General features: G+C 41.7%; 1 protein-coding gene across 1 annotated transcript in view; it reads right to left on the reverse strand.

Annotated features, from left to right (window-relative positions):
• The window catches only part of kif11 (kinesin family member 11), a 78,735-nt gene extending 54,893 nt beyond the window's left edge, over positions 1-23,842 (reverse strand). Inside the window, exon 1 of the mRNA XM_063071187.1 lies at positions 23,676-23,842. The gene's annotated coding sequence lies outside the window, so the exon portion shown is untranslated. The remainder of the gene's footprint in view (positions 1-23,675) is intronic.
• Between the last annotated feature and the right edge of the window lie 443 nt (positions 23,843-24,285).

Genomic DNA, 24,285 nt, shown 5'->3' on the forward strand with positions numbered 1-24,285 from the left:
GAGAACAGAGGTGGCCTGTCGGCTAATAAAGGTGCAGCAGATAGAGGCTGACTGCAGGGCTAGCTGGTGACCGGACCCTGTTAAGATCAGAGCCCTGATGTTGTGGGGAGGTGATCCCGACATGTTGTTGAGGGATAGGGACGGTTGGTTAGACAGCGAGTATGGGGAAGGGAGGTTAGTAGAGGGGGCTGCCCCTCTAAGTGAGAACCCTTCCCCCTATACAGCCACAACAGTACAGGCCAGACCAGAGGCCACGTGGTCCCACCTGGCAAGAGGGCCACTGGCCCATAGCCTTTCCAGGCTCCATGGCAGCAGGCTGGGCGGGGGATGGTGTGCGTGGTGCAGGAGGAGGAGAGGGACCTGGGGAGGGTAACATATTGCGTCTCACCAAGACAACTACTTTAGGAGAGTTCTCCACTAAGGTAGTGGCGGATTTGGGAGACAAGTACAGGCAGAAGCCAACGGAGTCTCTGCTCACATGGTTGCTGAGTTTCTGGGATGAGGATCGGTGCTGGAGAGAGTTTATGCACTGGTGGACCTGTGGTAGCAGCAGGGGTCGGGCAGTGGGTGACGCCTTCCCGCCCCACTCCCCGCAGGAAGCTCGCCATTTGCTCCGGACACCCCCAGAATAAAATATGAATAATTTGAGCTTAAGAAATGTCGTGTGAGGTGTGGCCACATGAGTTCACCTGGGAGAGCGAGAGCGTGTGGGAGAGAATGCACGAGTGAGTGAATGCAAAATCTATCATGTGCTTGTTAAATCTGTATTGGAAAGGTGTTAGAATTCATATAGATCAGGGGCTCCCAACCTGGCATCCACAGACCCCTTGCTTAATGGTATTGGTCCATGGCATAAAAAAGGCTGGGAACCCCTTATTCAGAGGATGATTGTGTTATTTAATGTGCAATGAACTTGCAGGATATCCTATCTTTGGAAGAAGTCTGAAAGAAATATTGTGAATTTGAGGGGGGCCCTTCCATTCATCTTTTTCTTTTCCTCTGTTCTTTGGAATGTGTTTATTCGATATTAAATGTTTGTGCCAAGTATTTTTCAGTTTATTTGTGAAGCTTCAGAAGGAAGCAAAGTGCAAACATCAATTGCTGTTACATCTTTTCTGTGTGTTAAGTTTGAGTGTATTTATTTCTTTGCTTTGGAATGAGAGAAAGAAACCCTGATTCCACACTGGCCATGTGGAATCCAGGTTAAGGTGATGGAAATGTGAGAGTCTTTATTTTGGACATGAAATTCCCACATTCTAGAAAGAATTGGCATTTTGATAAATTGGTGATTTGTGTATACTCAGATTGGGATTTTGAAACTTATGTTGTAGGAGGGAGATTGGGACTCTTAGGGAGTGATCTGAAATACTGGTTTTCTTAACAAGAATGTTCAATAAGCTTATAATATACGGTATATTTTGGGTATTGTCAATGCAATGGTGGAGTTTTAGTTCTTTTGGACAGACCTTTGCAAAGTTGAGACATAGTCAGTGTCAAATAGGATTTAGGTCATTGCTATCTCCTAGAATGCAAATGTAGAATGTGTTTGTGGACCAGCATGTATGGGTAAAATGCAAATAAGAATTCACCATGGCTGGCCATAGAAAACCAAAGGGAGAAGGCAGACCAAGTGAGTCAGTTCAATAACAATCTCTTTACAGGAAACTTAAATAATGGCCATCAACCTCCTGATTGAAGAGGACCTGCGAATGAAAAGAAATACCAACACAGAGGACGCAGAGAGCGCGTGACAGCAAACTGTGAATAATGTGTTAAAATATAATAGTGACAGTCCTTTAGAATGAAGCCTGGTTCTGGAAGGAAGATTGTTAGTTATATAGATCAGAATACTGGGAAAATAGTTGGGAGGGATTGGAGTTGGGAGTCAGAGCCATCTCTATCTCCTGAGGAGACTGAGGTCCTTTAACATCTGCCGGACGATGCTGAGGATGTTCTACGAGTCTGTGGTGGCCAGTGGTATCATGTTTGCTGTTGTGTGCTGGGGCAGCAGGCTGAGGGTAGCAGACACCAACAGAATCAACAAACTCATTCGTAAGGCCAGTGTTGTTGTGGGGATGGAACTGGACTCTCTGACAGTGGTGTCTGAAAAGAGGATGCTGTCCAAGTTGCATGCCATCTTGGACAATGTCTCCCATCCACTACATAATGTACTGGTTGGGCACAGGAGTACATTCAGCCAGAGACTCATTCCACCGAGATGCAACACAGAGCGTCATAGGAAGTCATTCCTGCCTGTGGCCATCAAACTTTACAACTCCTCCCTTGGAGGGTCAGACGCCCTGAGCCAGTAGGCTGGTCCTGGACTTATTTTCTGGCATAATTTACATTTTACGATTTAACTATTTATGGATTTATTTCTATTTAATTATTTATGGTGCAACTGTAACAAAAACCAATTTCCCCCGGGATCAATAAAGTATGACTATGACTATGACTATTATGGCAGAGACGTCAAGTTTCTCCCCTCATTCGTTCCACAGCCTCGATTGCAAGGCAGACTGAAAGCAGACACCCCATCCTGCTTGTGGTAGTAATTGAAAGGGTAGTCTGTGAAGGGGAGCCAGCAGGACGAGGTCTTTGCAGCTTGCAGCTATTCAAATAGAGACTGTCCCAAACCCTCCTGGAGAAAAATCAAAGAAACTGCGAGATTGGTGGTCAGATCATTTTGATAATGTTCTGTCATGGCATGGAATGTGAACTGCTGCCTGTGAACGAGAAACAAAGTCACCTTTTTGTGATCCTGCCCACTGACAGCCACGAACTGATAGTTTTAGCCATCAGAGATTGAAGGGGTAAAGAAAAGGATTTGATCAAACTGTAATGGGCCAGTGGGGAAGGAAGAAACAAGCACAGGAATGACAAAGCGGCAGTTTAAAGTCTGCTTGGAATCTGGAAGTGTGTCCAAGAAGAGGATGTAATCAAATTTCTGGAATGTTTTATTGCCCTCTTTGCTCAGTCTTGCAGATAGCCATTTAGGGATGTTAGATAATGTAGATGTCAGTACACATAGGGACATGATAATTGGGGAAGCGATCTGAAGTGAAGAGCATTTTTGCTGCCTTGTTTAATCAGATCCTCCTTAAAGTTTGGCCTTCCTTGGACAGATTTCTGTCCAAAGGCCAAGAGGAGGGAGTTAAGGAGTTTTCTGGAGTTATGTGAATATAGCAGATATTAATTCAAGCAAGAACCAGTCTTCATTTCTTAATATAGATTGTAAATTGAAGTTTGTAAGTTGGTGGACTACTGTAATAGATTGGGCAGCGACTTGTGGGCTGATAATTCTTCATATCATAATGGGTGACAACAGGGAATATACTAGTCTGCGGACTTGGTGCCACAGTCTCGCGTTTTTTGAGGAGTAGATTGTGGAACATGGTACTCCCCTGTGCTAGCTGTGGATTGGTCATATTAAACGCATTGCAGCCCTCCCCCAGCTGCCAATTGGCGCCTGCGCCTGCTGATGATGTCATGGTGCAGGTAAATCTAGCACACTGAGAACACCTGGTCTCTTTTGATCTCTGAGTCACCGTGAACCTGGCCACAGGTGGTGCCATGGGAATAGTGGAAATGTGCTGACAGTAAGAGAGGGCCAGGGTGCACACTTTAAATAAGTATTTGTAACTGAGTGTAACTTGAGTGGTTTACCGAATGCCTGCCTGTCTGTATCTTGTTTTACGGCGGTTGGCATCCAGCTTAATGATGCATTACCGCCAATTACCGAATGTTTAGTGTTTGTCTTGTCTGTAAATAAGTGGGTAACTTACTTACTGGTAGTTAGTGTCTTTTGTCCCCACTCACTGAACATTTAAAATTTGAACAAGCACCATACTAGAATCAGCCATGACTGCCAGAGAGGTAACCTGTACTATTCGCAAACGTGGACTCCACCCTAGCTTTGCATTATTCAATTTAGCAGAGAAATAACCAACAGGACGCTGCAGGTCTCCATGTTCTTCAGTTAAGACTGCCGTGTTTCTCATTGACATACAAAATGGTCTACCTGTATCAGGGAATCCTAATGCAGGTACAGTACGCAATGCCGCCTTTAATGTTGAAAACACTTTTAGTTGTTCTTCATGAAGAGTCACAGGGTATCTGAGCACTTACTGCCCTTATTGTCTCATCACTGTTATTTTCACGTAAGTCACTAGGGGCCACTGTAGAGTCCATGTCATGTCCATCCTGTAATTCTTTGGAGCTTGGATGGTTGTGCTGTCTTGGAGACTGTTCGATCTAGGGCGGAACTTTAAAAGTAGCGTCTCTGGAAGTGTCACTAGCAAGACAGCCCATTTGAGATCCTGGCTGCACTTTCTCACAATTGTTTCAGTTTGTTTCTGAGCTCCATACAATGCACTATGATTTTATCTTTTTTTTACCTCGTTCCATTAATCAAAATTGGCTATTAGACCTTTTACTGTCCCTATAACCTTTGATGCCCTTACTAAGCAAGAACCTATCAACTTTGCCTTAAATATCCAATAACTTGGGCTCCACAGCTTTCTATAGCAATGAATTCCACAGTTTCGCAACTTTCTGCCTAAAGAAAGTCCCCTTTATCTTTGTTCCTTCTATTCTGAGACTGTGCCCTCTGGTCTAGATTCTCACCATTAGAAACATCCTCTCCATGTCCACTCTATATTTGTCTATCCCAGCATGTGAAGACAGACTCCAGCAGATTGAGCGGACGAGACCTTTGGAAAGTCCAACAGTCAAAAAGGCGGTCTCTGCGAACGTTGTGAAATGTATAGAGCACAACAAGACGCAGAAAATGTCCTGGTCATCCATTGCACCTAATCCCATCTCCAGCCGTCTTGACTCTTACCTTGCTACTGGATCCAGATGGGAATTGGGAAGAGAGGGTGAGACTGACGCTGCACAACTCTCCCTACTTAAATCCAAATCAAGCACTAGTCTCGACACCATCATTAAATGGTGTCAACGTCTTCATCGACGACGATGGATGAACAACTATATAGGCCTTTCAATATTTGGTAGGTTTCAACGGGATTCCCCCATCTTTCCTCTAAACTCCAGCAAGTACAGGACCAGAGCCATCGAATGTTTCACATATATTAACTCTTTCATTCCCAGTATCATTCTCTGGACTCTCTCCGTTACTAGCACAACTTTCTTAGATAGGCAACAAAAACTACTCACGATTCTTCAAATGTGGTCTGACCAACGCCTTATAATGCTTCAGCAATAGATCCTTGGTTTATATTCTAGTCCTCCGGAAATTAATGCTAACATTGCATTTGCCTTCCTTACTACAAACAGGGGGAGGAGAAGATGGTGACGCGACACAGCGCACGCGGCCGCTCCAAATTGATATCGTATTTGTGAAGTAGGGTGCCGTGCACAATCCTGATTTGATGGTGATAGCCGTGAGAAGCATGGAAGAACATCTGGAGAAACTTCTGAAATGCCTGCTTTGCTGCCGCTGCTACTGTGCCATCAAGAATCTCTGGAGGGGAAGGCCCCAAATCCTCAGCTTTGCCTATTGCCTGTTGCCGGGGCCGAAGTTGAAGCACTTGGCAGAGATGGTGGTCGGTGCTCGGTGTCGGAGAGCTGGTCAGAGGCTCGAAGTTTTCGGACGGACTTGGAGTCAGGCTGTAATCGGGGTGCTTCCAGGATGCTGCATCGGCAAGTTTGCGGCGCTGGAAACTCATGGCAGGAAGAGTTTTCTTTCTTCAACTGTCTGCGTGAGATGATGGGACTTTCGTGAGACTTTAAGACTTTCTTTACCGTGCCCATGGTCTGTTCTTCTATCAAATTACGGTATTGCTTGCACTGTTGTAACTACATGTTATAATTATGTGGGTTTTGTCAGTTTTTTTAGTCTTGGTTTGTCTTGTGTTTCTGTGATATCATTCTGGAGGAACAAATTGTATCATTTCTTAATGCATGCATTACTAAATGACGATAAAAGAGGACTGCGTGTCCTCATAATCTAATCTAATCTAACCTGCAAATTAATTTTTAAGGAATCCTGAACAAGGACTCCCAAGTCCACTTGCACCTCTGATTTCTGAATTCGCTCCCCACTTAGAAAATAGTCTGCACCTTTACTCCTTCTACCAAAGTATGTAACCATACATAGCCCTACATTGTATTCCATCTGCCACTTGTTTGCCTATTCTCCTAATCTGTCCAAGTCCAGGTAGTGGATACAGACCAGTCCAGCACAAGAAAAGCCCTCCCCACCATTGAGCACATCTACAAAGAGCGCTATTGCAAGAACGTAGCATCCATCAGCAAGGAACCCCGCCATCTGGGCTCTGTTCTCTTCTTGCTGCTGCTCTCATGATGGAGGTACAGGAGCCTTCAGTCCCACACTACAAGTTTCAGGTTCATTTAACTCACCACAGCACTGAACTGATTCCACAACCTGCACTCTCACTTCCAAGGACCCATGTTCTCAGTATTGTCTATTTATCTATTTGCGTTTGCACAGTTCATCTTCCCTTGCACATTGATTATTTGTCAGTCTGTTTGGGTGTAGTTTTTCACTGATTCTGTTGTATTTCTTTGTTCTAATGTCAATCAAGAAAATGAATCTCAGGGTAGTAACATCTCCACCACACTGACAGTCAGCACTGACACACGTTAGGGATGTGTGCTTAGTCCAGTGCTCTACTCTCTCTATACCCATGACCATGTGACTAGGTATAGTTCAGATGCTATCTATAAATTTGCTGATGATCCATTGTTGGCAGAATCTAAGATGGTGATGAGAGGGCGGACAGGATTGAGATATATCAGCTAGTGGAGCGGTGTCGCAGCAACAATCTTGCACTCAACATCAGTAAGAGCAAAAGGTGATTGAGGACATTGTTGTTGCATGAATGAAGTCACAAGAGAAAAGTACTGGTAGTTATGAAGCAGCCTCTTTATTCCACACAAGAAGATACAGCAGGCATCACATGGAGACCCTTTTGGTTGGAAAGAGGTCTGGCTAGCCCAGCACGACCACACAGTTTATATGCTGCAGATCAAACAAATTCCAGTTAAATTCAAACCGATCTATACTTACAATGTCCACTGAACTATACATTGAACAGTTTAAAATGTCCGGATCTTCCTACCATCACACCCACAATAAGTGTTAATTACTATCATATCCAAGCAATGGGATGTCGATTGGATTCATGCATATGTAGACAATCAGTTAAGTGCCTGTTTCCTGGTCTGTCTGGTCTGTGATTCCAGGCTTTTAGGAATCTATTGTTCAGAGCTGCATTTTAAATTAAATCTACGATCTATATTCAAAATTGAAGATTGGTGATTGAAGTAATTTGCTAAATGTGCTAAACCCAAAAATTGCTCTAACAGACTTCAGAAAGGGGAAGATGTGGGGACATACACCAGTCCTTATATAGGGAGCAGAAGTGGAGAGAGTGAGCATATGCAAACATCCCATCGTCACAATTTTGCAAACTATATCTCTTAGAGCCAGTATTGTTTATTTTCGAAGGTATGCTTTTAACTAAAATTTACTGCTTGCAATTTACTATTTGCATTAAGACCTGAAGACTGATCCTTGTTTGAATTAATATCTGCTATATTCACATAACTCAGAATACTCCCTAACAGTCAGTATTATTTTTGATTATGCAGCATATAGAGGGAATCATCACCGGGTCTTCAGGTAACCATGTTGATAAGGGCGCATTTACCTGGAAATTCATTGCAACATGCATCTACTATATATAAAATGATAAACAACAAGACTAAATAATGCCACTGGATTATGTGGGGTGATAATTCACTTTGTCTTTTTTTTACCTATCGTTAATTTTCATTCTGTTTTGGGTAAACATTTTATAAACAACACTGTTACCCTGTTTATATCTGCATTCATTTGAGTTTCGTACGTGAAGGAATGCTACTTTACAAACCCATGTATATGGTGTTAATCTATCCACGAATATTAACAAAGAGTAAATATTGCAAGGAGCATTTTGAAAATTGAAAAATATTTAAAATTGCAAAATTAAAAAAGTGTCCTCTGGCAATATTGAAGTAAAATAAAAGAGGGTAATGAGGGTTAGTTTAAAAAGTATTGTTAGTGGTTGTCTTGATAGGTCCTAAATGAGGAAGCAGAGCTTGATCTTCCTCATTTAATCTCAAGGCAAGACTGGTTAGCATAAATGGCAACGGCATCCCTATCAGGTGAGCTCAATGCCAGTTATACACCTTTTGAAGGGGAGAACAATGACATTCCTACCCACGCCCCAACAGCTCCTGATGACCCTGTGATCTCAGTCTCCAGGACAAATTTAAAGTATCATCAGGAGGCTGAGCCCTTGAAAAGTCTCTGGTACAGACAGTGTACCTGGCCAAGTGCCTAAAATCTGTGTAGAGCAACTGACACATGTGTACAAGGCCACTTTCAACATTTTGCTTTTGCAACCTAAGGTTTCAATCTGCTTTAGAAGGCCATTTATACTACCTGTAAGCAAGAAGGGCTTGGGGATCTGACTCAATGACTATTTTGTGAGACTAGCTAATGGCACGGATCAACTCCTGCCTCAGTTCCCCTTCAATTTGCCTATCACCACATCGTTCAACAACAGAATCTATTTGACTGGCTCTCCACTCAGTTCTGAACGATCTGGACAACAGTAATGTATAGATCAGATTCCTGTCCATTGACTACAGCTCACCCTTCCTCACAATCTTCCCAATCAAATTTATCACCATGTTTCAGGACCTTGCTTTCCAACTCAATCCGTGACTTTCTCATTGGCAGACAACAATCAGTACGGATTGGACACAACATCTCCTTCTCACTTGTCATCAACAGATATACACCTCAAGGCTGTGTGCCTAGGCCCCTGCTCTACTCTTTACACCCACAACTATGTAACTAAGTACAGCTACGATAGCGTTTACAAATTTGCCGACACCACCACTATGGTTGGATCGAGTCACAGGTGGTGACGAGTCAGCGTACAGGAGTGAGAGAGACCAGTTTGTGTCACTATAAAACAAAACCATAACCAAGGAGCCAAACATTGACTTCTTAAAGGGAAGCTGAGGAGGTGACCAGATCTCATTGGTGAGTCCAATTTTAGTCTTCTGGGATATCAATAATTTGGTTTCTAGTGTAAGACTGAAAGCAGTGTAGAAAAAAAACATTGAAGCAAATATTGATGAAAAGAATTACAAGCAATATTTGGATATTATAAACTTTTCTTTTTCTTTAAGATGATTATTTGAACGTTTTTAAGAACAAATTAATGTGATATATATGGCAATGTATATTGCTTGCAATGTCAGATTTGGTTACGGGAATCAATTTGAAGAATGACTACTACTACTACGGTGACTCAGGCCTAGGGGGCCGGCTTCGGGCATGATGACAAACTCTCCACTTCTCCCTCTCCCTCATCAGTGTGTTCAGTTCATCTACATTAGCCTCGCCACTGTCTTCTAGGAGTGTGTTGACCATAGTCTTGGGAGGGCACCCAGGGTTCATCCTCCCGTGCTTGGGCTCCCATATGATGACTAGGCTGGCAGGTAGCTCGGGGTGGCGTAGACAGTGCCCCACTAGTTGCAGTCTTCTCGCCTCGATTTTAGTGGTGAGCATCGGTAGGTTGTTATAGAGCTCAACGTTCGTCATGTGCTGTTGCCAACTCACGTCAGGAGCCATCCGGGGCATTCGTGTATAGCAACCATCTAGAGACTTTCACATCGTCTTGGTGAGTGTTCACATCTCACATCCGTATGTGAGAATAGACTCTATGACTGCTATGAAAATCCTCTTTTTAAGCCCTCTGGTCAGGTTCAACTTCCAGATTTCCTTCATGTCATTCATAGCCCTCAATGCTAGCGCCTTCCGTATCTTTATGTCCTTCTCCGAATTCATCATTCTTGACCTGAGGTACTTGTAGTCAAAGACTTTCTTAATGGTATCATTCTTTACAGTCTTGACAGTACCTTTGTCGCAGTTAAACACCATGTACTCTGTCTTTTTAGCATTTAGGTGAAGTCCAACTTTATTGCATTCTATTTCCACTTTTGTCAGTAGCTGCTGTGCTTCCTTCATCTGGTCAGAGAGCAGGACTATGTCATCTGCAAAATCGAGATCTGTGAGTGTAACTGGTCTGACCCTTTTGGTTCGCCCTGGTTTTATGCTAAAACCAAGCTTGTCATGATCTTTGGTAGCTTGACGCAGAGCGTAATCAAGGACGATTATAAAGATGTAGAGTGCCAGAGTGTCTCCTTGCAGCACACCAGCTAGGAGCTCGAACACTGCTGTTTCTCCATCTGGTGATACAACTTTTGAAGAATGAACTCTCTAAAAACTCCATAACGCTCTTACTTTTCTGTAATTCCCCCTGTTGGCACCCTAATCCACACCTATGTTAGAACAACTCTTGACAGATAAAATAAATTGTACTGAAGTCTTTCCAAATCAAAGACCTGAGAATATTCGTGATGAAGATTCCAAATCGGCAGGACGATGGATGGTCAGGATGGCGCCACTGGTAAAACACGCCGGTGTTTAAGTGAGGTTGTATCAACCTCTTAAAGATAACTGTAATCTATTTTCAATGGAAGAGTGCTGGGGGCCATATAACACGTGAAGCATTGTAAAATGTAGAGAGAGCACGGTTATACATTGTCAACGCTTAATCAGGTTTCAGTACTCTTACAAAAAAGACTTGGAGTACTAACTTCATGAAGTATTTTACCAAAACAAACATTCACACAAACCTATCAATATAAACGTCAATCTAAAATGATTTGTTTAAAACCTAATAGATCCATGTAGATCCCTGACTTATTCTCACTGAGGTACTATTGTTACAGTAAATAGTGTTTGTAGAAATTTCACAAGCCCCACTCAACATTCTGAGACATGACAACATCTGGGTGTTCGGATTAATGCTTACTGCCAAGAACAGCGGTGAAGACAGATCTTTCCAGGGCACGAATCCACAAAACTCTATCGTAACAAAAACAAGTACAAGTACTATTAGGAGCGACTGGTGTGCGGACTTCCAAGACTGAATTGCTGTGGCTAACATACAAGCGATGCTTTTTGGCTTGAGGGCGATAGATTGAACGAAGACTATCAGGCAACATCGTGGCAGTAAAATGGTGTGGATAAAATGGAATGAGTGTAAGTGTAGTAAAATTGGGTATTTGATGATCAGCATGGACTTGATGGGCTGAATGGCCTGTTCTATGACCACAGTCAAGACAACAACTTCTTTCATTGGATTTACAGTGTATCAAAATGAAGCGCTGTTGGCTTTCAAGATGAACGTGCAAATAGTTTACATTTGAATTTTTGTTATTAGAAACCTCGTGAACTTGTATAAACAACTTGTTTGGCTGCACTCCAACTCTGAGTTCTAATTGGAATACAGTGGTCCATGAGAGAGGGGTAGGAGGACATTAGATGAAGAAAGGTTGAAAGACTTGCAAATTAGGACTGTGTGAGAAATAGTTTTAAATGCTCGTTTTGGGACCATGGGATACATAAGAGATCATTGTATATACTCTTGATTAAATACATTTGCAAGTGGAGTAGGAAGACTGGAATGGAAAATAAAAATACTCTTGAAAGTTTGTGAAGATGGAATAATCACAAGGGTTTAACCATTCTATGAATTAATCCTGGTAATGATTGCAATGAAGTTTGCTGGATTTAAATGAAACAGTGTAATTATTAAATCCCTCCTGAAATTTAAATACTAGGAATTTATAGTTACAGCTGTTGGCACGTGGCCAAGTGGTTAAGGCATCGGTCTAGTGATCTGAAGGTCGCTAGTTCGAGCCTCAGCTGAGGCGGCGTGTTGTGTCCTTGAGCAAGGAACTTAAACACACATTGCTCTGCGACGACACCAGTGCCAAGCTATATCGACCCTAGTACCCTTCCCTTGGGCAACATCAGTGGCATGGAGAGGGGAGACTTACCAGTCTTCCATACAACCTTGCCCAGGCCTGCACCCTGGAAACCTTCCAAGGTGCAAATCCATGGTCTCACGAGACTAACGGATGCCTATATAGTTACAGCTGAAAGGAGATGTCCCTCTTGTGCATCAGTTGTTCCTTGGATATGAGCATGCACTTATTGACAATGTTTCAATGATTTGGATACCAGTGAACAGTAGAACAGGCATGTTTGAAACACATTGAAGTATATCTAGCATTAACTTGTCTAAAATACCTTGGAGAAAAAATGTTTCTAAACATGAACATGTTTTAGTCTGTTCACCCTACACAGAATGATTAATTTGCACACTTTATCAGTGTAAGAATGGCTAATTATTTTAAGTAGGAACAGCTCAACATTTTCCAAAAGCTGATTCTAAGCTACTGGCATCCATAGTGAAACATCCCATTTCAAAAGAGGCTACTAAGATATAACCCTAATTAATTGAATATTTTAAAGCCCTGTAAAAATTCTGAAACGATGAGTGAAGTTAATTTACATTTGTTGAGGCCTACTGAATCATTTTAAATATGAAATGCAGACCGTTTTATGGCTTTGTTATCAATATTTGTATTCTTCAGGGTGTTGGGTGTTGAGGGCTAGATCTGGGATGTTCAAGTCTGGCGACCCAGGTCTGTACAAGAAAACCAGGTACGACTTGCCGAGACACGAGGAAATCTGCAGATGCTGGAAATTTAAGCAACACACACACAAAATGCTGGTGGAACCAGACAAAATATTTGCCTGGCCTGCTGCGTTCCACCAGCATTTTGTGTATATGACTTGCGGAGGGCTATTTCAAGAGCCAAGAAACAACTCCGGGAGAGGTTGGAGGCGACAGCGGATATACATCAACTCTGGCAGGATTTGCAGGTTGTTGCTTCCATGAATGGCAGCGATGCTTCTACCAGATGAACTCAATGCCTTCTACGTCCGCTTTGGAAGGGAGAGTATAACTGCAGCTGTGAAGATCCCTGCTGCACCCGGTGACCCTGTGATCTCTGTCTCAGAGGCCGATGACGGGCTGCCTGTCAGGAGGGTGAACCCTCGTAATGTGGCAGGGCCGGATGGAGTACCCGGTAAGGCTCTGAAGACCTGTGCTCCTGTGCTTACCGACTGGCGGGGGTACTCAAAGGCATCTTTAATCTCTCACTGCTATGGTCGGAAGTTTCCACCTGCTTCAAAAGGGCAACAATTAGACCAGTGCCCAAGAAGAGCAGCGTGAACTGCCTTAACGACTATTGTCCAGTAGCACTCACATCTATGGTGATGAAATGCTTTGCTCATGGTGAGAATCAATATCTGTCTCAGGAAGGATCTGGAACAACTGCAATTTGTCTAACACCACAATAGGTCTATAGCAGATGCGATTTCAATGGCTCTCCACGCAGCCTTGGATCACCTAGACAGTGCAAATACCTATGCCAGGATGCTGTTTATTGACAACAGCTCAGCGTTGAAAACCATCATTCCTACAGTCCTGATTGGAAAACTACCAGAACCTGGGCCTCTGTACCTCCCTCTGCAACCGGATCCTTGACTTCCTAACTGGAAAGCCACAATCTGTGTGGTTTGGAAATAACATTTCCACCCCTCTGACAATCAACACTGGCGGATCACAGGGGTGTGTGCTTAGCCCACTGCTCTCTTTCTCTACACCCATGAATGTGTGGCTAGGCATGGCTCAAATGCCTTCTGTAAATTTGCTGGTGATACAACCATTGTTGGCAGAATCTCAGATGGAGGCGAGAAGGCCTAAAGGAGTGAAATGTACCAACTAGTTGAGTGGTGTCGCAGCAACAACCTTACACTCAATGTCAGCAAGACCGAAGAGATGGTTGTGGACTTCAGGAAAGGGTAAAATGAGGGAACACAAACCAATCTTCAGAGGGATCAAAAGAGGAGAGATTGAGCATTTTCAAGTTGCTGGGTGTCAATATCTTGAGGACCTAACCTGTATGCAACATATTGATGCAGCTGGAAAGAAGGCAAGACTGCAGCTATATTTCATTAGGAGCTTGAGGAGATTTGGTTAGTCAATTAAAACACTTGAAAACTTCTACAGATATATCGGGGAGAGTATCCTTACAGGCTGCATCACTGTCTGGTATGGGAGGTGGGGTTGTGGGCCACTGCACAGGATTGAAGTAAGCTGCAGAGAGGTTGTAAAATTAGTCAGCTCCATCTTGGGTACTAGCCTCCATAGTATCCAAGACATCTTTAAGGAGCGGGGTCTTAGGAAGGCAGCGTCCATCATTAAGGATCCCCACCACCCAAAACATGCCCTCTTCCCATTGTTACCATCGGGAAGGAGGTACAGAAACCTGAAGGCACACAATCAGTGATTCAGCAACAGCTTCTCCCCCCTGCCATCTGATTTCTAAATGGACATTGAATGGACATTGAACCCATGAACAGAACCTCACTTCCTTTCTTTAGCACTACTTATTCAATTTAACTGTTTGATATATATATATATACACACATACACACACACACACAAATATACCACAACTCACAACTTTTTTTCTCTATTATCGTATATTGCATTGTACTACTGCCCCAAAGTTAACAAATTTCACAACACATGCTGGTGATATTAAACCTGATTCTGATTCTTCTCCAGAACATATTGAGAATTTGGAAATTAATTGAAAGATGGACTGAACTGGCTGATAGAAAGTGCCCCTTTATATCTGTAATTCAGTCAGCACCTCCTGCAACAGTGCAATTATTAGATCATAGATAAACATTGTATTTGACAAAACGAAGCCAAGGACTATTTGATGGTTAACACAAAGCTGTCAGTCAGAGAAATGAGCAGATAAACATTAAATTTGGAGGTATAAAAGTCAAATAACCAATATGTACAAACAGCAGATCTATGAGTTAATCAGGGATGTGAGCAAGGATATCATGTGGCTGGTCTGTCTCGGTGGCGGCAATGCTTTGAGTAAAAAAATACATGCAGTATATATACAACATATAAATATATAAATGTTATTCTTACCCAGTGGAATGGAGGGTCTAATTAGGAAAGTGAGCTCAGAAAAATAGAGGGCTATGGGTAACCCGAGGTAATTTCTAAAGTAAGCACATGTTCAGCACAGCATTGTGGGCTGAAGGGCCTGTATTGTGCTTTAGGTTTTCTGTGTTTTATGTTCATAAGATGAATAAGATTTTAAGACTTATTATTCAAAATTGCTTACATTTTGTACTCTAATTTTAAGAATGATTGCATTCTTTATTCTTTTACAGACACCGTTTATTCTGTTTCTCTTCCCTCAACTTTATCCTCTCTACTTGAGAAATACAGCATTGTAAGGACCAAGTTCAGCTTACCAATCTCTTACATGTGGCATCGGTCAACAGTATATTTAACAATATATGGAGAATACAATGCGCTTTATTACTCGCTCGGGTTCCGTGTTATCAGGTCTATAATTGCAGACACTTTTCCAGCATTCTTAAGAAAATCTCCATTAAAAAAGTAAGCTGGGAAAGTCCTTGGTGTAGGGAAAATTAAAGGAAATGTTGTTTAAGACAGAGTTTGGAGAAACTTGTTGAAAGCAGATGTTGGTAATAGGAAGACAGCAGATTTAAAGTAATTCTCAACAGAATCAGAGACTTTGATGACACAACACTTCATTTCAATATGTTGCAATTTATTCGAAATGTAATATCTGTATTAAAAAATATGGTGGAAATAAGTTCATTAGTACTTTGTCAAAGAGCATCATTCAAAGTTCAGAGTAAATTTATTATCAAAGTAAATGTCACCATAAATAACCTGAAGTTCAATATTTTTGCAGGCATTCAGAGCAAATCCAAATAACACAATAGAATCAATGAAAGACTGCACACAGCGCATTTATGAGTACTTGAAAGAAAGTTAATATTCTAGGACATATTGGCTCCAATATTGTTTCAAATAATCTCCTGTATAAATGCAATCAACTATGCACAGCGAAGTTTCACTCTGTCATAGGTGTACTTTTTAAACAAAAACAAATTAAGTAACAGGACTACAGCGTCATCGTCTGTAACTCTGCTCCGCACCTCGGACAAAAAGAGAAGGACCATGCAAAGCAGATCTCAAAGGAGCATTGCAGTCTTGTCCAGCTACCCCCCTGGTCTCCGGGAGTGGCCAGAGATGTTCCAGGTTACAATTCCACATTTTGGAAATTATGTGAATAAAACTAGTGGACATAGATTTAGGGTAAGGGACAAGAGATGTTATCCCCCATAGAGTGGTGAGTAACCGGAATATACTGGAAGGAGCAGCTGCTGACAGCATTTTAGAGGCATCATGATGAGCAGCAGATACCGCCGAGGATTTGAAGACTGTGGGCCAGGTGCTGGAAAATGGGATTAATGCAAGTGGGTACCCACTAGTCACGATGGGCTGAATGGCCCGTACCCATGATCATTGACTCAGTCCATGTTGTGGCATTGATGTGTTTAAAGAGCAAAGGAATTTTATGAACTAATATGTGAATACTGGAGCATTTATTTCTCAACTCATGGGAAACAAGTGTGAACCTTGTTAGGGAGCATTCTGGCGTTATGTGAATGTAGTAGATAATAATTCAAACAAGGCAGCTTCAGTTCTTATTGTAAATATAAATAAGTTTAGGAAGCTTGCAACTAACCTTCAGTTTTCTTTTTTTGCAATTGCAAGCTGTAAGTGGAAATTAAAAGCACAGGCCGCTTCACAGATTAAGAAATTGCATGTGCAGCTGACACAATTAACACAATTAGATTGTGTTAATCAGCTTGCATCAAACCATGCAACCAGATGGATTTAGTCATATGGCATATCAAACATGGTCATATATTGTATACTCAGACACAGCCCTGACAGCATTAACTTTGGGTATCTGGCTGTCTGCTGACAAAAGGTTTTATAATATTTGTGTTAATTAGTTTCTCCCAAAGGTGTTTAGACCTGCGGAGGTGTCTTATCAATTACAATGTGCTTCCACGACATATCTCAAAGAAATCACTCGTCAACACAAAGCATAGAAGTAAACAATGTCATTGTAACTACCGAAATTGTATTGAATCACCTTCTGTTGCATTTGATCTGAAGGGTATCTTTGGGTTTGTGAGCCTCTACTGAGAGTGTCTCCAGAATGATGGCTGCTTGTTGTGCAGAATAAGGACTTCTACAGTACAGACACACACACACATATATCATACACATAGATAAAGATGCATCCATACACATACATTCTGTACATAGATAAGCTAGAGTGCCTAAGACTTTTCCACAGTACTGTAGTAATATCATGTATTGTACTGTACTATTGCCACAAAAATTAACATATGTGAGTGATGATAAACCTGATTCTGATATGGGTCTCTGTTGTTGTGGGCTGAGAATGGGAAGGGGGCAGGGAGAGGGGAGTATGACTGGGAAAAGGGGAAGGGAGAAGGGAGGGAGTAGAAACACCAGAGAGACATTCTGTAATGATCAATAAATCAATTGCTTGGAATCAAATGATCCTGCCTGATGTCTCAGTGCAGGGTGTGTCTGCAACCATGCCACCCCCTGCCCCTGGCTCTGCTTCTCTGTCACACCCGTCCCGTGGCACTCTCCCCTCACCACTCCCAACACCCTTTGCTCCCACCAGATTTACAAACTTGCTCTCTATTCCACATTGACAAATACGGTACTGTGAAAATGTCTTAGGTACCCAAGCTATATATTTATATATATATATATCTCTGTGCCTAAAACTTTTGCACAGTACTGTATATCACCAACTTCAGTGTCTCTTTGGTGACTTCAGTCACAGTCACAACGCACCCATGTCCCATTAGACCATTGCCCTTGTTACATCAGTGAATAACTACACGCATACTCAGCACTACTTGGTGCTTGGATAATTTAAACGCTGGCCTAGATAGACCGGAAAGCCCGAGTGCAGAAGCCAGGTTTGGGCCAATTTCACTCGCTCTCCTGCAAAGTTCATTCCTCTCTCCGGTCGGTGGCTGTCATCTCTGCAAGTTTTGCAGCATTTTTGCCACGCTGATATGATGAATGAGATCGAAGCTTGGGCCTACTACTCCACCTGCTCCAGGAAGTGGATTTAAGGACTCAATCTGGTTCAGAATGCTGTTGTTTGCATAATGTGTGGTTTTGTTTAACCCCTCTTTCTCTGTGCAGTGGTTATGGTCTTTTTTTTAAATTGGGTTCTTCGGGTTTCAGGCTTTGTGACTGCCTGTAAGCAAACAAATCTCAAGGTTTATAATTTACATTTTCTTTGATAATAAATGTACTTCGATTGATTGAAACTAAACAAAAATGTTATTCTCAAACTCCATCATCACTAATCAGAATATCCCAGAATTGCAATGCAGTGACTGAGCTAGAGCTGTCAAAAAGTCACTTGATAAAACACTTTACATAAAAGCCACTTTATAATAACACTTTACCTGCATATTCAGAGTGTTGTAGACTACCAAAATGGTTGAGTTTGAAGTAGTAACAGATCAAGCTGACTCTTTCGATTTGAAATACCTTATTTACAAAAAGCCAGAATTGAATTGTCACTGAAATCAGTCAATAAAATAAAAAGGATTTTTTTTAAAACTACGAAATTTTCCACAGACCTCCATCTGTTCTTGTTCTAATTTCTGTAGATCTTTTCTTAGTTCATCATTTTCATTTTGGATTACATCCAGAGCACTGCAAGTGCTATCTCTAAATTTATTACAGCTTTTTCTGTGTTGACTAAAGAATGCAATGGTTTCCATTTCATAACTTCCATCTGAATCAAATGAAAACAAATAGGATCCAAAATGGTCAACATACACAAAATTAGACCACAGTTAAAAGCAGCATTTCATCAGGATGCTCTTTATCGACTACAGCTCAGCATTCAATAACATCATCCCCTCAAAACTATTCAATAAACTCCAAGTCCTGGACCGCAATACCTCCCTGTGCAATTAGATCCTGGATTTCCTCCCTTGCAGACCCCAGTCAGTTCAGATTGATAACAACATTTCCTCCACAATCACCGTCAGCACAGGCGCACCACAAGGCTCCGTGCCTCATCCCTTGCTCTACTCACTTTACACTTATAACTGTGTGGCTAAGCACAGCTCCTATACCATATTCAAGCTTGCTGATGATACCACAGCCATAGGCTGAATCGAAGGTGGTGACGAATCAGCATACAGGAGGGAGATTGAAAATCTGGCTGAGTAATGTCATTACAATAACCTCTTACTCAATGTTAGCAAGACCAAGGAGCTGATTATTGGACTTCAGGAGAAGGAAACTGGAGGTCCATGAGCCAGTCCTGATTGGAGGATCAGAGATGGAGAAGGTTAGCAAATTTGAGTTCCTTGGTGTTGTTCTTTCAGAGGACCTGTCCTGGTCCCAGCACGCAAGTGCAATTATGAAGAAAGCACAGCAGTGTCTCTACTTCCTTAGGAGTTTGCAGAGATTCATCATGACATCTAAAACCTTGTCAAACTTCTATAGATGTGTTAAAAGTTAGAGTTAAAGTCTGTCCCATGCCTTATAGGCTCATCAGGCCAGTGCTCATGCCGGTTTCCGTAGCGTGAAGTGACTGAGAGTACGAGACTCCCCACCTTCCTCCACCCCCCCGGATAGGACACCAGTCTAGCACTGGATGGACTGGAGCAATGTGTGGTTAAGTGCCTTGCTCAAGGACACAACACGCTGCTTCGGCTGAGGCTCGAACTCACAACCTTCAGATCGCTAGTCCAACGCCCCAATCACTTGGCCATGCGCCACAAAAGCTGTGTAGTGGAGAGTATATTAACTGGCTGCATCACAGCCTGGAATGGAAACACTAATGTCCTTGACCAGAAAATTCTACAAAAAGTAGTGGATACAGCTCAGTCCATCACCGGTAAAGCCCTCACTTCCATTGAGCTCATCTACATGAAACACTGTCGCAGGAAACCAGCATCCATCATCAAGGAACCCAGCATCCAGGACATAGTTTCTTCACGCTGCTGCCATCAGGGAGAAGATTCAAGAGCCTCAGGACTCACATCACCAGGTTCAGGAACAGTTACTACACTTCAGCCATCAGGCTCTTGAAACGAAGGGAATAAATAACTTCACTTGCCCCATTATTGAAATGTCCCTACAACCAATGGACTCATATTCAAGGACTCTTCATCTCATGTTCTTGAGATTTATCATTTATTTATTTATTGTTATTTCTTCTTTTTGTATTTGCATAGTTTGTTGCCTTCTGCATTCTGGTTGAAGTTGGTGCGGTCTTTCATTGATTTTGTTATGGCTATTATTCCATAGATTTATTGAGTATACCCACAAGAAAATAAATCTCAGGGTTGTGTATGGTGATAGATGCGTACTTCGATAAAGAATTTAATTTGAACTTTGTAGCAGAAAAAGAAAATAAACTCAGTGGCATGATCTGGCTTCATTTTGGTTTTGGTTTGTATTAACATTCAACTCTGGTAAATTAACCAGAACAACATGAAGCTGTAATGTTACATTGAATCTTAATCCACCAGCTCAAAAGGTGTCCTGCTAAATGCTAATTTTATAGCAAGTAACTGATTATTAATATCATGTACTCTAACATGTACTTTACAACTCATGTTCTCAGTACGATATGTATTTTGCACATTGGTTTTTTGTCAATGTGTTGCCCTTAAGGCATTTATTTGACTTTGTTGGGTCTACGCTTTAAATGATTTGTTTGTAACTATTTTCTAGTTAAAGTTAAAGGTTGATAATTAAGTTACAGTATAACAAAGGTAAATTCATTGTCTATGGTATATCGTGGCATGTGATGACGTCGCCTCTGGTTTCACTGCGCCTTACGTGTAACCTCCTGTTCGGGAAGGTGTAAAGGTGGGTGCCATGCATGCAGCATGATTGTGAAGAGCTCCGTTTCTATCCACAAAGAAACATTATAGAAGCAATGCCGTAAGTTCACAAGAAAGTATTTGAAGTAAAAATATTAACGCGGTTTCTGTTAAGGGAAGTGGCGCGCGTGTCGGCTTTTCAATTTCAAACGTGGGGTGGGCTCGGGCCTGGCGGCGGTTTGACGGGACCCCCCTTCGCTTGCTACTCGGGGCAGCTGGAGACACTCGCTAAAAGAAGACAGCGCGCGTGGTATCCAGAATGAAACAGACGCTGTATATGTTTGTGTTTTTTTATCAATAGTTTTCACCATACGATGTTAATGTGGAAGAGTGAACAGTAAATGGTTAACCTTACTATGACTCTGTCTCCATTGGCTCAGGTTTAACTTGGTGTTTCAGAGTTTCAACACACTGCACGAGAACACTACAGTCAATCTTAAGGTATAGTTTTCATACATTTTATTGTATTTCTTTATTTTCCTGTAAACTCCTGCAAGATCATGAATCTCAAGGTGGTCTATGATGACATGTATGTACTTAGATAATAAATTTACCTTGACTTTGACATGTGAGTCAGCAGCCAGTATACTTCCAAAATGGGAAGCTTACTTTCAGCACCTGCAATCTCATTTCAATAAACAGATGCAGAACAAAATATTAGTCACCTTCTTTGCTATTCCAGAATATGACTTAAAGTTCAGTTTGAGACAATTGTTCAGTTCTAAAATACTGGCAGTCATGGGCTGTAAATTAGGCTTGAACTTCTTTTCCATTCCTTCCTTGTGGTCAGCCTGAAAACAGAGATTTAAAAAGCTCTTATGAACCAGTACTCACAGTTCCATTGACTACTCATCCCACATGCAGCAGCCATAGATTGAAAAAAGAGTAATAATTACCAAAAATGTGTGTATTCAGAGATATGGCTTGCACTGCTGAGCCAAGTAAAACCATTGTTATGTAACTGGCAACAATGAATGTCAACCGAGACAGGTTATATAAAAACAACCAAACATTTATTAAACACGGATAAATGATTTTTAAAAAATGAAAACCTTAACCGGAAGTTAACCGTTATGCAGCCGTTCAACAAATTGTCACTCGGCACTGGTTCTTAAAGCGTTAAATGCAAAAACAGTTCTTATAGCGGTAAAGTCAGATATAGTTCTTAAAATGGTAAATTCGAAAGTCCAACAGATTTATATGTTCAATTGGGAGAGACTTCTCTGGAGAAGGATTTCTTCATAGGCGCGACTTTCCTGCTGGTTCTGTCCAAAGGATTCACGATGCAGGAAATAAAACAGTTTAAAACAACTGACCTTAAATTCTTCTAGAGAGCAAACCTTGCATGAACTCTTTGCTCTTTTGGCAAGAGTTATCTTCAATGCAGGTCACTACTCCTTCAACGAAGACTCAATAAGATCGATCCTTTGTTAAACTGCCGAACGATACCGACTCCTCTCATTCCTTCGGGTCCTGTACTTCGATAAAGTCTTCACTCTCCCTTCTACTGCTGGAATAAGGTACATCAGCACATCTAGCAAAAACCTCCAGTCCAGAAATATTGTACTTTGCAACAGAACGCAACACTCCGTTGTAAAAATGAAACTGCGTCATAAAAACAAATACACAACAGAAACGGAGACACAGTACGTTCCAGCTGGAAATCTAAAATCTAAAAAACTAACTGCATCATCTGGGGTCTGCCCTTATATACCTGTGGTGCACATGTCATCACGTGATCTCACATTGGTGAGAAAATTACATCAGGTGACTCCAAAAGACCATTACATCATTCTCACAAAAAAAAATCACAGATCTCCTTGAGGTATGTAACACCATTCAGACAAATCTGCAGGGCAACTGAGTTACAAACACAGCACCATCATTCTACTGCCTGCATTCTGCAACAACGCAAATTCGTTCATTGTAGCAAAAAGAAGAAAAGATGGAATTTGGTTTCAGGTGAAAGCAGTCCCACAACATTCTGGGCAATATAGGCAGCATATTTCTTACGCAAAAGAAAGACAGTTGAAGGAAAATATTTAAATAGAACTTAAATTAACTTACACCAATGTATGGCAACTCGAACTAAAGAAAGCTTGGAACAAGAGCAGCATATTTAGTTGATAACTACTGTCATAGATACCCACAAGCCCTGGTAAACTAATCTCAGCCTGGAAACTTCAGGCCACTGTTGCCCAAACATCCTTATTCAGCAAATGTGTACCTTGAATTTTCCAGGTCTAGTGACATGAAAAAGACTGCATTTAGTACCTTTGTATAATAGCAAATCTAATTATGTGCAAGGATACAATCCTTGGATAACCCCGATTTAGAGTGCTCAGACAGGACAGAATCAAGTTTCAGGCACCTGAAACCTTCTAAACAGTGAGATGACTGGGGAAAAAACCTTGTTTGCGTCTTAAAGTATTGGAAAGAGGACTGCAACTCCAACGGTCTTTTTATACCAAAAACAGATGCTTACATTCTCTCAGTGATTTGGTGCTCTCCCATCTATAGGTGGCTCAGACATTGATCACTATCTCATAACAATCTGTGGAACTTCATTAAAGAGGCTGGTGAAACCAGAACTACACTTTACATGATGATATGATTGAATGGTCAGCCAATGCTGTTAGACCCATGTACAGGAGGCATTTGAATGAAACAAAGGTTCGCCAGACATTCTGGGACAAAAAGTCTGCTCTGGAGAAAAGTGGAAAGGAGGTTCAGAAAAGGTATAAAAGGGAGGATTGTTAAACAAACTCTGCCACATTGTAACTACTACTTCCTTCCTCCACTCTTCGTAGGAACTTACCAGTGCCTTCTGTATGCAATTTAGTGACTGCTCAGTCATACTCTCTTGTTTTAACAACTCCTGAGGACTGTGTGTTACTTCAGAAGATATCACATCCTTCATTGCTGAATATGCAGCTGCTGTTAATGACATGGCAGAATTTAATGCACAGACATTTGCACCCACGAGGTCACCTGAAGAATAAAAAAAACTTAAGCAAAGAAGTCCAATCATTGACCAGAAATTGCAACCTGACACCTACAGAAGGATGCCACAAACATCAATGTGATTATGACCATAGAAGTTATTTTAGCTGGATAACTGAAGAATAAATGGGCTTGGCAGTACTCTTGGTGGTGCAATAGTAAGCCTTCTAAAAACTGACACTCCCACACAATTAAAAGATTTACTTGGTCAAGACAAGAGTGGGAACTCAAATGCATAATATGCTAACTCACGCATTCCCACACGAGCATGTCGGTGTACTGAAATTTACAGTGTTGCCACTTGCAAAATAAAATTCCACAAGGACTAGAAAGGCGTGGGGAGTGGAACTCTGAACAGGTGCAAGTCCTGGTTTAAAGCAGCTGCCAGTGAGAGCAAGTCTGGTATAAGGATAGCCAGGGGCACA

The sequence above is a fragment of the Mobula hypostoma genome, chromosome 19 (assembly GCF_963921235.1).
Source record: "Mobula hypostoma chromosome 19, sMobHyp1.1, whole genome shotgun sequence".
In the NCBI taxonomy this organism is placed as follows: Eukaryota; Metazoa; Chordata; class Chondrichthyes; order Myliobatiformes; family Myliobatidae; genus Mobula; species Mobula hypostoma.